The sequence below is a fragment of the Ambystoma mexicanum genome, chromosome 12 (genome assembly GCF_040938575.1).
Source record: "Ambystoma mexicanum isolate Mex_15411 chromosome 12, UKY_AmexF1_1, whole genome shotgun sequence".
Classification (NCBI taxonomy): Eukaryota; Metazoa; Chordata; class Amphibia; order Caudata; family Ambystomatidae; genus Ambystoma; species Ambystoma mexicanum.
The window spans coordinates 1034353131-1034367140 of NC_090936.1; positions in this window are offsets into that span (position 1 = coordinate 1034353131).

A 14010-nucleotide genomic window follows, 5' to 3' on the forward strand; every position below is an offset into this window, starting at 1 on the left:
TCTTTTATACGGTAGTCACCCTCGAACCTCGGAGTTGGATCCACTCCAAGATCTTGGAACACCAGCAGTAGACCACCTGCATTCTACAATCACCCAAGCCTTTAAGGAAGCCGTTTCTCACCTTCAAAGGGCTAAAGAACAATACAAGAAAGGAGCAGACCAACATCGGAAGGAATCCCCCCAATATCAAGTGGGAGATCAAGTCTGGTTATCCACCAAATATCTACCTCTAAAAGGACCACGCACATTCAACCCAAGATACCTTGGTCCCTATTCCATCACTACCATAGTAAATCCAGTAGCGGTCAAGTTGGACTTGCCCCCTCACATGAAGATACATCCGGTCTTCCACGTCTCTCTATTAAAACCCGTGCAACCTCAAACCCGACTAACTACATCTCCAAAACCTATTCTAGTTGATGGAGAACTCGAGTTTGAAGTCAAAAGCATCCTGGATTCCAAGATCTCCAAATCTAAACTATTTTACCTGATTGACTGGAAAGGCTACGGTCCCCAAGAAAGATCCTGGGAACCTGCAGAATATGTCCACGCGCCTCGTCTAATCAAAAGATTTCATTGAACATTTCCTAACAAGCCCAAACCCCCGGAGAAGCCCGGTTTGGGAGGGGCCTTGAGGGGGGGTGATATCATGATCTCTGCTTCCAAAAGATCAGGACTTGCCCGACTCCCTTGGAAGCAGACCCATAACCCCGGTTCCGAGTGCCAGCCAGTCCTAATTGGGACCTTTTGGACCCTGTCCTGGCGCCAGTGGCACCAGGCTCATAAAGATGCCCAGTCCCAGCGCTGGAAGCGCCGGGCTCATAATGCTTGGGTGGACTTACCTGCAGCAGACCATGCTGCTTACTTACCTGCCAGTTGAACCCCTGATCCTCTTCTGTTTGGGACTACTTTTCCTGTTGGGTGGGGCAGGAGCCACTCCCTAGGTCCAGAACACTGGAACTCTTCTGGAAAGCAGGAACTCTTTTCTTACCTAGGCGTGGCTGTGGAAGGAGACACCTAAGCACTACAGGAGGCTATTTAAACCACACCCGATGGATGAATCTTGATTTGCGTTATTCTGCATTCTCTGCAGCAGAACGCTCATCGTGTCTTCTGCTTCTGATCCTGGGCCTAAGGGAACAAAGGCTTACCATCCTGGAATCCAGTCTTCAGCAGCATCTGTAAAGACAAAGAAAGAACAGGTTAGCACTACGGTCTTCAGTGGCAGCGCATCTCTTACCTGGTCCATCGGCTGTCACCAACGCCTCGCGCTGCATTCCGGCATCTGAAAGACAAAGGCTTACCTACTCTTCGCATGCTCCGGAGGTCTTCGCACTGCATTCCGGCATCTGAAAGACAAAAGCTTACCAGCTCTTTGCACGCTCCAGAGGGCTTCGGCGCTGCATCCCGCATCTGAAAGACAAAAGAAGGTGCGTTTAAAGACATTGGGCAACTTTATTACTCACGTGCCATTACTCCTTCCCACGCCGAATCCAGTGGGTATTCCAGCACCCTTCAGCTTCTCTAAAGCTCCGAACTTGTACCTGCAAGATAAAAGGGACAGTTAGTGCGCATCGTGAAGCAGGCTACAAGCGCTTACTTACGTGCTTCCAGGCGCTTCTATTCCTCACGCGGGTTCGATCCTCAACTCTCATCAGCCCGCCATCCGCCATCGCCGGAACCCTGCAAAACAAGAGATATCATTACAAAAGACTTTTAAGACATTTGAAGTGCCCAGAACTTACCATTCGTGCAGTTAACGACGGACAGCAGTCCTCTGAGGTCAAGAGGCCTGCACCCTTATCCAGTGAAGAAACTGGTTATGGCACCCTGCCCCGAGGCAGATGGAGAGCTCGGCGTTCACTTACCTAAGGTGAGGGTGTTAACCTTTGGGGTTCTACAGGAGAAGAGAAATGGAAGAGGAGAGATGCGCCCAATAACCCCAGTTCATTAATCCCATATTTTCTATCTGCAGACATCTTACTCTTCGAGTCAGACATACTGTGCACAGAGGTCCAGCCCAAAGAGCCAACCGTGTGTTACACATCACCTTTGAAGATACGGCATTCACCCAGTCAAGACCGGCGCCTCTGCGGGAATCAGGTGAGCGTTACAATTACAAGCAGGAGAGCTCCATTTCGTAGTCCCTACACACGTGACCTGAATGTGCGAGACAGATCCTATTCATTGGAGGTAGACGGGGATGCGCTGTTCCCATTGAGCCCAATGTGGAAAGATACAATTGTGCAGGTTCAAAGCCGAATATTCTGTTTCAGGGCAGAGGAGATCAGAGATGGCAACCTATTTGGAACATAAAGCACCTTTGTGATCGTTCCCACTGCCTTGAATAGTTGCACCTGGACTGGTAGCTGTCCGATTTCCCAAGGCTGAGAAAATCCATTTGATCGAATCCCTAACTACCTTTCAAGTTAAGCACACTATGTTGCATGGGCCATTTGTATACTAACCTGGAGCTTTGTATTCATGACACTTAGAGGTGGTCTCAGGAGGAGCCACCAGATATGGTTACCCAATGATCATACTAACCCCTATAGATTACATATATAGTTTTCCCCAATTAACCAATTCCTTCCCCCTTAGTTTTTTGGGATGCAACTTTGACTTGTGATGTCACTGTCCGATAAAAGGCGATGACACACTTCTGGAAAATGAGCGCTCTTGGAGATTCATGCTGTTCAAGTTGCAATCCATGTCGTTTTGATTGTTAATAAAGACAGTAAAATTTGCCCTATGGTTGAGTATTCCGTTCTTGCAGTGGGTGAGTTTCCTGGGCCGGGTGTCTTCTTGTTGGTAATCGGGGTAAATGCTAAGAGTGATCCTACTGCTCCATTGCACTACAATGAAAAAAATGTAAAAACAACCTTCTGAACTTTACAAGTCTTTGAGCCTCCTTCCCGCTGCATTATGAGTTTTGCTTGTGGGTTCCTGACAGCCCGCCAGGTCTTACCTGTCAGGCTGTGCGGTACCCGCAAGCATAACTCGTAATACCGCCGGCACCATTATCTACCAGCAATACCACCAGCCGCGAATGGGCAATTACTGGCCCATTCATCTCGTAATGGGCTGGTTATTGCTCAATTGTGGGAGGCGGTGCCATGCTCGTAATGAGGCCCACTATGTTCATAGAACGAGGTGATGTATGGGTGCCCTCCTGAAATCAGAGAGGTGCACCCAATACCGCACTGCCTTACACTTGACCACAAAGGGAGTGGGATATTGTGCATTTGGTGAGGTGGCGGGCTTGCAGAATCCGGTGCATCGCTGTTGTTTTCTTCCACTCCCCATGCCACTTTCTGTCAAGAAAGGCTTTTAATTGGCTTTCTTAATCTGGTTAATCCAACTTAAACTCATTTCCTAGAAGTGACACAGCCCTGTGAGCATCAGAAGGACTCCACACAGGTAATTGCGGTGTGTGCATATGTCTCCCCATCACTGTCTCGTGCAGGGAGAGGTGATGGTCCTTGCAGGGCTGAGTCCTCAAACTGAAGAGGGTCAGAGGCAAGCAATGCACCCATTTATTTTTTTGAGTAACACATCATTTTGTTCATCCTCTCAACAACACCATTGGCCTGGGGTGGTAGATGGAGCACATCTTGTCTTTAATTCCTAAAAGAACCACAATCTCCTTGAACAGCTCATTAAAAATGTGGGTGCAGTTCACTTTTAAGATTCATGCACACTCCACATCAGGGAAACTCCTCTCTGACAAAACATTTAGCTGCGATTCAGCATTAGGATATGCACATGAACCAGCCTCAATCCAGCGTGAGAAGGGGCACACCACTACAATATGATAATGATAGGTATTGTACCTTTCTCCCATATCTGCAAAATCAATAAAAAGGTCTCAAAATGGTCCATTCGGATGGGGCAATGGGCCCCACAAGGTCATCAACATGTGCAGAGTGTTAAATGTCTGACAGACAGTACCGTTTGATGTGAACACATTCAATAGCTCTAGTATGTTCGGGACGTACCAGTCCTCCTGTACATCAGCAGCAATATGCTTCTTAGACACATGAGAGGGGTAGTGGAGCTGGACGAATGCGACAAATACCAGTTTTTGGGGCATCACTACTTTCTCTGTACTAACCGATCTCCACACTACATCTGTGGGAGACTGCTCACACACCCTCTGCTGCCACAACAATGTCTCCCTCTGCGGTGCTTGACCCTGCATCTCTATCACTTCTGTAATAAGTAATGCAGTATACCGACCTGTATTTTCAACTACATACTGGCGAGTGCTGGGTGCTCAGGAATATTTGTCACTGGTAAATATGCTGCTAATTTTGCTGCCATGTCTGCTGCTTTATTAACAAGTGAGACAATGTCTTCACCATTAGTATGGGCAGCACACTTGATGATTGCGACACGTGTTGGCTGTGAGAGAGCATGAATCAATCTATCTAAAAGGGCTGCATGCTGTACTGGGAACCCATCTGCTCCCTGAAACCCTCTCTTCTTCCACCTTGACAAACCTGAATGCACAATTGTCATCACATAAGCCGAGTCCAAATAAATCGACACCCAACATTCCTGTGCTGCCTCCAGAGCCTCAATAAGGGTGATCAATTCAGCTGCCTGGGCAGAATAATGCACAGGTAATCTTTTTTGGATATAAACCTCATACTCTCTATCAATGAACCAGACCACTGCAGCCCCAGTATGTGGCTGATCTGTCTATTGGTCACCCATCAACAAAGAACACCTCTGCATCATCTAGGGCACAAACTCATGCCTTACGTATGTCATCGCCCGGACCCTCGTATTTGACACAGTTATGAACATCATCAGAATCAGTAATGGGTTCTGTCAGAAAGGTAGAAGGGTTTACAGTTTTACAATAATCTATATGGATGGATGGGCTGGAAAGGACAACTTCCTAAGCGGATGCCCTTTGTGTTGTTGTTAGGGATGAGGTGGTCAAATCCCACCCTCCCTCACCATTCTCATTGTGTCTAATCTCCATGTAAGCTAAGGGGGGAGTGGCCCTCACCACCATGGTACCTGATCGCATGATGTAACATAGAAATGTGCGTGTAACACCCAACCCACTGCCAACGCATGAACGCCATTTTGTATTAGAGCGGGTGCCATCTTTTAACTAGGCCCAGAAAATCATCCCTCGGTAAAGCCCAGCTCTCCCCATCTCCAGCACCTCACACAGCACTGAGAGCCCAAATCGCCTCCCTGCCTTGCCTGCTCCGCGCAAAGCTTGCTCCCACGGAAGTCCAATAATTTATTGTTGCAATTGTCCCGCATCACTTCCCCAGATTATGCTCACTGCTAAACGTGAGATCATAGTCAGCCTTTAACACAAGTGCCCATCCATCTCCAGTAAACTTCCCATGCCCTTTCAACCCCCACCCAACAGGCCAAGTCCCACCAATCCTCGACCCCTCAACCTCTTTCATGCTGAGACCCAAAAGACCACCTCACATTGGCTATTCCAGAACACCCACCACAGGCCTAATCCTAAAAACTGCAGTATATCCTCCTAACAGCAACACATGATCAGGAGAATTCAAACAAAGCCGCTGGCATGTCACTCCCCTGGGGTGAGCACTTGGGTGCTGGGATAAAGGTATCAAACAGAACCTTGAGTGAAAAGGCTGGAATGCCAATATATTAGCTCATTCGACCTAATCACCCCTACTCATGCAAGCTTTTATGTGAGTCATTATTTTTGTATGATCAGTTTCTGTTGTTCAGTTTAGTCAGATAGTTATATTGTTCACCCGACCCGACCTTCACACCACAGAGATGAGCCCAGCGGACCCACGTGTGCCCGGAGCGACTTGAAGCAACGACCAATTAGCATCATGCCTCCCTTATAGTATGAACTGTGCCATACGTTTCCTCTAATCCGATGCTCGATTTTGTGCTGTTTATGTTACGTCATCACTGACGCTGTGTGTCCTTTTAATGTGCTGCCTGTGTATTGTTTGGCAGAGCACTCATGGGCAGCAGAGTTCTTTGCTTGCTAATTTCATTCTATATAAAATGTGTTCACCTTTGCAACTTATCTCCTGGTCTCATTCCCCAGCGGGGTGTGTCCATTATTTTGGTCAAATGGATATTATGGGCCTCATTACAAGTCTGGCGGTAACCGTGGCGGTAAAACTGCCTGGTTACCGCCGGACTCGTATTACCATTCTGCCTCCGTGACTCCCGGAATTACCAGCGCATTACATCCCCGTTGTCCCGGAAGTCACGGAGGCGGAATGATGTTAATCCCCATTCCCATTGAGTCCCATAGGACTCAATGGGAATGGGGAAGTGGAAACACTGGCACCATCTCGTGATGGTGCTGATGTTTCCACGTCCGCCTGCAGGCGGGAGGTGTTCAACCCGCCAGGTCACACCTGGCGGGAAGATCCCCTTCTGCCTGCAGGGGTCGGGATCGAGCAGTCCGGAATTAACAGTGGCGGCGGGTTTACTGCCACTGTTAATTCCGGACCGCCCGACCCGCAATGAGGCCCTATGTGTTTTAAGGGTGCTAGCCTTCATTTGGTGACCCATTTTTGCGTGATATTCCAGGAGACCCACCATGCTTGCGGCGAGATCCAGGGGTTCTTCCGACAGGGCCACCCCCACCTACAACTGACCAGTCCCCAAAAAATGCATACGCAGAAGAGAAAGGTTCTTCTGGGTTCTGGCTTTGTAAATACCCCACTGCTCGCCTGAGCCGGGTGCGGCCCCCAGGGAGAGGCCCAGACAGTGTGGATAGACCGTGAACGGAGGCTCTTGGAAGAACATGGTCAAGTGAGTAGAAATTGTAAAGATGAGTTAAATTTGGGGAATGTAGAGGATTTAGATTGAAGGGAACACGCATAGGTAGGATGTGGATGAATAGAGTGTTTGAAGTAAAGCGCTTTCTTTTTTCATGGCCATTAGTTTTTTATATGAAGGGAAATAAGATGAAAATAGAGAGGTGATACAGGAACCTAGCTGTGAAAGTGGGTGGAAGGTGGCACCACAGTGCACTGTCCCGACCAGTGCGGCGGTAATATAGGAAGAGAAAAAAGTAGGAGCCCCATATCATTAGTGGGCTCAGGAATAAGTAGTGGTTGTGGTTTTATTTTGCTATTTCTTAGTGTTTTTATAATATGTGGAGGTAGGCCCAGGAAGGGCAGAGATGAGGTGAGTGTTGTAGTGAGTGAGATAGGAATATGCTCTAAAGGAGAAGGATGTGGTAGAAGAGATGTGGATATTTGTATTTTTGTCTATTCTTTCTGTGTGTTCAATATAAGTCTTCTTGCTATTGTTTTCAGTCTGTTGTTGTGGGTCTTTAAAACATTCAGTGTTTTCATGTGTAAAGAATATTGTACATTGTGAATGAGAAGACGGAGGTTTTTTAAGATATCAATGAATACCTTGGAAAAGAAAGCAGAGGTTAAGGGGAATGTGCAGGAGGCCCTATAAGGTACTAAAAAGGAAGTTTTACTTGAAGACAGGGTAATGGATACCCCACTGTTGCATACATGTAAGCAGCTCCCCTTTTATAGTGAACGAATTAAAAAAGTATCATGAACATTGGGTAACAGAAACGAAGGGGGAGGGATTATCTCATACCTGGCCAGAAGAGGGGTCCTTTGATAAGGGAACATTAGAACACCAATCCACATATTTGATGGCAAAATATAAGGGGAAACAACTCCAAAACAGACGTGAGGTGTTGGATTTGTGGAGGATGTTTGAGGAAGCGCCAACCATAAATAAGATGGAGACGAGATCAGGGTCCCCCAAGGTAATGAAAAGTGAGGAAGGGGGAAAGAGAAGGTGGAGGAAGAACCCAAAAAGATATATAATTTGCTTACAAGGCCGGCAGAGGGCATATGCAGACCCAGTCTATGTACCTGGAAGCAGTGCACCGACAACACCTAGCACTGCCCCCCGTCACCTTACAATCCATTAGCCCCCACCACCCGGGCCCCCCAGGACCACGGACTCAGGATCTTGAAATTGCATTGACGTCCACTAGAACGGAATTAGCACGTCTAAGAGCAATAAGCGAAGCAACACAAACATCAGGGGTAGATCAGCCACCTCTAAAAAGCTCATCTCTCCTACCAGAGGATGAATGGAAATCAGTGGACTTCCTTTTCAGAGTAGACAGTGCCCCCATAAAAACAGTATGAGTAGAGAGGGAGGGGGAAGTAGATAGTGTGGGATATGACACAGTAGCCTCAATGCAGAATGAGGAATACTGGAGTGATTTTGACGAAGTAGAGAAGGGGCCATGGGAGTGATACAGCAAGTGCAATGGACATCCCCAAGAGTGAGTGAAGGGTGGGAAGGAAGGCTCCAAAATAGGATGGGAGGTATAGCCCTATCTAAAAAGAAAGGAACAAAAGTAAAATGGAAGGGTAAAATCAAAAACTCCAAATGCCCCTCATCCAAAAAGGGGCAGGACGATCCCAACATGTAGCCTGGGCACAAATGGATAAAAACAATCTTCTTAAATCCCTCCCCCCGCTTACAGCGGGCATGGAAAAATTGATTTACACATTTGAAAAGAACACAGCAGGCATGCCGCTGACCATTGGTGATATCAAAAGCCTCCTGGTTTACGCAGTCTGTGATCAAGCAGACTCAGTGTGGGTGAAAGCAGAGTTTCCGGGGGCGATCATAAGTAATGACACTCATGATGGGGCATTGTTTAATAATGTGAGAGCACAGGTGTGGGATGCCCTGCGGAGAACCTTCCCAGACACCCCCGATTTACATTCTATAATGCAGTGCACTATGGGGGACAAGGAAGATGCTGCACAGTTCAATCTTCGGGTGCAGGAGATGTGGAGGGCAGAAACGGGCACCGCATGGGACCAGTCTATGTCCCTATTTTACTTTATATTTAAGAGAGGGCTCCCGAAGAAAGACCAGAAGGCCCTTGATAAAAATAGCTGGGATAGAAGCCTGAGATTCAAAGCATCATAGTGCGCCATTGTAGGAGGATCAAAGAAAGAGTGAAGGAAACAGCGCAGAGAAGATCAGCCGAAGAAGGGAAACTAGTACAGAGTAAACTAGTGAAGGTCTCTGCAGTAACAGCAGCACTGCACTCAGAGCAAACAGGGGAGGAGGGAGGAGAGAGGTATCTCTGTGGCAACTCAAGCTAGGATAGCCGCAATGTAGACAGGCAACGGGCAGGAGCAGTGGGAGGAGGACAACAATACATTGGACCCCAATGGCAAGGAAGACCTGCAAGAGGACGAGGTGTGTTTCAGGGACAGAGAGGAGGGGGATATGGAGGGAAAGGAGCAAGGGGGAGAACTCGGACAATTTTGGTCATGCGGGAGGTGGGGTCATTTCTTGCGGTAATGCCGCAACAAGAAAGGGGGCAATTACCAATACAATCAGGCATACAACAATCAACCTCAATGTGGGCACCCACACCCGGGTAGCCCATACGGCCTTCCTCAAGGAATTTACAAACAAGACGACCAGCCAAATAGTAGACCAATACCAGGTTATAACACCCTCTGACACCCGCCACATGCAATGCAGTCACAGCCAAAACGCCCTAACCAAATGGCCCATTGGCATAACAACACCATACCAGGGAACGTGCGTGCTCAGTGAAAATGTTTTCGGCTGCCCTGGCACAGACCCCCACCCAGATTCGGACAGCCCAGAGAGAGCACTTGTGTGTTTAGTCCTATACGCTACCTTTAGTCCAGAAGAGGAACCACTTGTGGGGGCATAGATAGGAAATAATCCTTTATTTTTTTCTTTTTTTTTTAAATTTTATTGGTTTATACAAACCTTTAAAATCATTTTCGAACAAACAAACAAACATGCATCAAACTTCACAAATTCCCGTCCCCATTCAGAAATCATCCATCCCCACTCCCTTGAGTGTACAAGCGTCAGGTTTCCCCATGTCCCCTCTAAACACGTTCGAGTACCTGTGTACCAGAGTCCAAGCTCAGCCGGTTTTCAATTATGGCTAAAAATTGCATCAGTTGGATTAGGAGTTTTAAATCAGTACCATTGAACATAGCACCCCACCATTTGTCAGCGCACAGAGACGTGTGGCTTAGGCTCCAAGGGCCCAAGTACACCGTTCTCTCATTTCGAAGATTAGTGCAGAAAAGCACTACATGCTTCAATGATTCTGCTTCTTTTGTGCAGAATCTACACATGGGGTTTAGGTTCTTGTTGCAGCTCCAAGTTCTTAGATGTTCTTTGGTTTCAAACAAGTTCAATCGAAATAACATGAAACGTCTACGAGCATTAGGGTCTGGGAATACAGAAATGTAGCGTTGGACTTTATTGAAAGCGCAAGCTTCTGCAGGCGCATCTGTCATCAGCGTTGCTGTTGTTCATTCTGTGGAGGTTCGATCCCAATCAAGGCGCCAGATTTTCAGCTTTGCGGCATTATGGTTTTCTTGAAACAAGGTTGGGGTGATGTCGAATTCTTCCAGCAAGCGTTTGCATCTCTGCATCCACAAAGATACCAATTTCTGCTCTGATACTGGTGTGTTGTGAAGAATTTCAAACTGAGGAATGTTTTCTCAGGAGCAGGTTTTACGATACAAGGATAGTAGGTTCCAGCTAATCCTTGCCTGGATAGATATTAGGGCTAGTTCATATCTTATGCAAGTGGTCTTTGTCCCTCTTGGCAAGCCTAGAACTTTCGTCCAAAATTGGTTCTCGTGGGAGGACCATACTTCATAGGAACAGCCCAGCGCATTTTCAGCCCCAAATATCAACACGGGATGACTTTCTGCTGGTAGAACAGCCGCAGCAGTTTAAAAGAAAATTTCCCAAATTTCCTTTTCATAATGAGGGCTTGACTCGCCAGCTGAACACATTTCCTTTTTGTATATGTGATCCATGGTCCGTCGGTGATACATGCTCTTATTACCATTCCCAGATATTTTATGCTTGTTGGTGTCGACATTACGTCCCCATTTAGGAACCATCTCAGTTTTTTTTTTTGCCTTTCGAGACTCGCCCTCTCAAGTTCATAAATACTAGTATCTCACATTTCTTGGTGTTGATCAGCAGCCGATTTTCTTTTACATAGCGCTGTACGGCGTCGAGTTTCCTTTGTAGTCCGACAGGTGTTACATCCATTACTACGAGGTCATCGGCGTAAAGCAGCCAATTTACGTGTGATTTGTTCACTTTAGGCGGAAGGAGTTTACAGCGTCTATTGCAGTGCCTATATCTGATATGAATAGGCTGAATATGCCCGCTGCAAGTGGACATCCCTGTTTTACTCTGTTTTGAGTTTTAATTACAGTTGATAATAACCCAGATAGATCTAGGCGGATCTTGATGGATGTATTTGTGTGAAGCTCCTTGAAAGCTTCTGCCAGATCATGGGGGCAGCCCCACCGTTGCAATTTGGCCCACAAGAGATCCCTATCAAAAGTATAAAAGGCGCTTGAGAAATCGATGAACGCCACGTATACTGTAGTGTTTGATTTCAGGGCCTCCATTTTTATCAAGTTCAGTAACAAGAGGTTTAGAGAACAGCCTATTTGTTTAACGAAACCGGCCTGCCGGGGGTCTATGTGTGATGTTTTTACTGCCCACTCCACTAGTTTTTGCTGCAGGATAGTGGTGTACATTTTTCCCAATATGACTGTTGTGTCCCCTTTCCATATCCATTATTGTTTTGTTGGGAACTAAGTCCCATTTCTGTTGCTGGTTATGTTGATATGTTGACGTGGGCTGCCTCAGGCGCCAGTTTCGCGCTGGTGAATAAAGAGATAAGAAGCATACAACCCCGGCTCCCGCGTGTTATTTGTTAGATTGATTGTGCCTGCCTCATTGCATTATTCCTTGATTCAGATGCGAGTCTGAATATAACAATGGCAACGAGGATCTCCTGACCGGGCTGTCGCACCCGGCTGAACCCATTAGTTCGGGCTGCGGTACGGTGCGAGAGCCGCACTTACTGCCCTTACAACCTTCCATTTTATTTTTAAAAACGAGCGATCGCTCACACGCTGGCGGCAGCTGCGACGCAGAGCACGGTGCTCATCCGCGTGCACAGGCACATCAATCAGTCCACCGCCACGGAGGAGACACAGCGTGTGACACGGACCATAAAAACATCGCCGCAGACCTTCCTACGCTCCTATTAAAAGCACGCCGTCCTGCACTGCATAGAGAGACTTGCCCGACAGCCAAGTAAATCATTATAGCTCACGTGCCTGCAGCCATGTCAGAGGACAATCTAGATAGCGGCCTCCAAAGCCCTCAGACCAGCTCCACTCCCAGACCTGCCAGCAACAAAGAAGAAGGCAGGTCCGAATCTCTGCAGCTGCAAGCAGTGCCACATTTCGACATGACAGACACCAATAGTCTGGCGCCCAGGTGGGCCAGGTGGCTAAAAAAACTTCACATTTACATTGATGCCTCCGGAGTGAGAGAGGAACGCCGCCTGAGAGGCATCCTGTTACACTCACTGGGTCCCACGGTACGTGATATTGGGCCTCATTACACGGTAGGCGGTAGGGGTTTACCGGTACCGGTATTTTACTGGTACCGGTAAGCCCTTACCGCCTTACTATGAGGTCCCTTTGCGGGTTGGAGAATTTAAGGCCTGCCTTTTCCAGGTGTTAAAAACCAACCCGCAAAGGGACCAGGGAGCTAATTACGGTACCGCAATTTGCGGTGCCGTAATTAGCACCTTCCTCATTCCCATTATGCCCTATGGGGCAAAAATACGAATGGGGAAGGGCAATGGGGGAAGGGGGAATTACCGCCCCAACAACCTTGGAATAGGGCGGTAATTCCCCTTTCCACCAAGGCGGTGCCAGTATTTCACCGGCATGGACCAAGGTGCTAATAGCACCGTGGTCCACCGCCATCCGTGTAATGAGGCCCATAGTCTTTGAAATGCCTGATTCCAGCACTGACTCATTCCAAGGCATAATTGACTCACTGAACACATATTTTGCACCTTTGAGAAATGTTGATTATGAGAGACATGTATTTCACACAACCACCCAGGACAAAAATGAAACCATGGATAATTTTGTCATGATACTAAGGAAAAGAGCCAAATATTGCGATTTTTATAAATATTCCACGGATGAGGCCCTCAAATCTCAAGCCAATGCAGGCTGTGGATCCCCCGAATTTCGCAAAAAATTGCTACAGAAAAGCAGAACTCTAGAAGAAATACTTCAAATAGCGAGGGCTGATGCAGCACTAACGCTACAGACTGAGTCACTAGGAAACATCACCATCAAGCAGACTGCAAATGCTGCAACTGTTTGCCCAATTCGCACCCCGAATGACTTGTCAGATCAAAAGAAATGCTACAGATGCAGCTTTCGATTTCCTCATGTGGGACCGTGTCCTGCCATAGGGCACCACTGCGACAAATGTGGGGGGGGGGGAGAACCACTTCCAGTCAGTCTGCAAAAACATTCAATTCTTTCAAAGCACTGAGGCTAACACAGCCAGGAAGACAATACGGCAGAGGCTTGAGGCGGGAAAGCCCGCGCAAATACACAAACCACTCCGCCACATCCAACAGGCGGCACTCGCCCAGTTCATCAAGAGAGCACACCTCATCCACCCGGTGGCGGGAAGGAAGGAGAGACACATCTAGTCATCGCAACAGCCGACATCATTATCCCCATGGAAAACCGCAGCAAAGGATCAGATACCTGGACAGGTCACCACAAGACAGAAGAAACGCTAGATTATCATCGTCCAGTGGAGAGAGAAAACGAGCATACGTTCATGCCATTGGCAATGACACAGCAACTGAGTACAGACCCACGTTGTCCCAATCAAGGCGCCAGATTTTCAGCTTTGCGGCATTATGGTTTTCTTGAAGCTAAATAGACAACATTTAGAATTCCTCATCGATACAGGAGCCACTGTCATTGTTATAAGTGACATAGTATAGCAAGCTCTTGATGTGAAGGTGTCAGGCAGTAGCCCCAAGGACATTCCCAGCACCACTAAAACCATCCGAAATGCCATTACAAGTTTGGGATGAAGTGGCAGTTG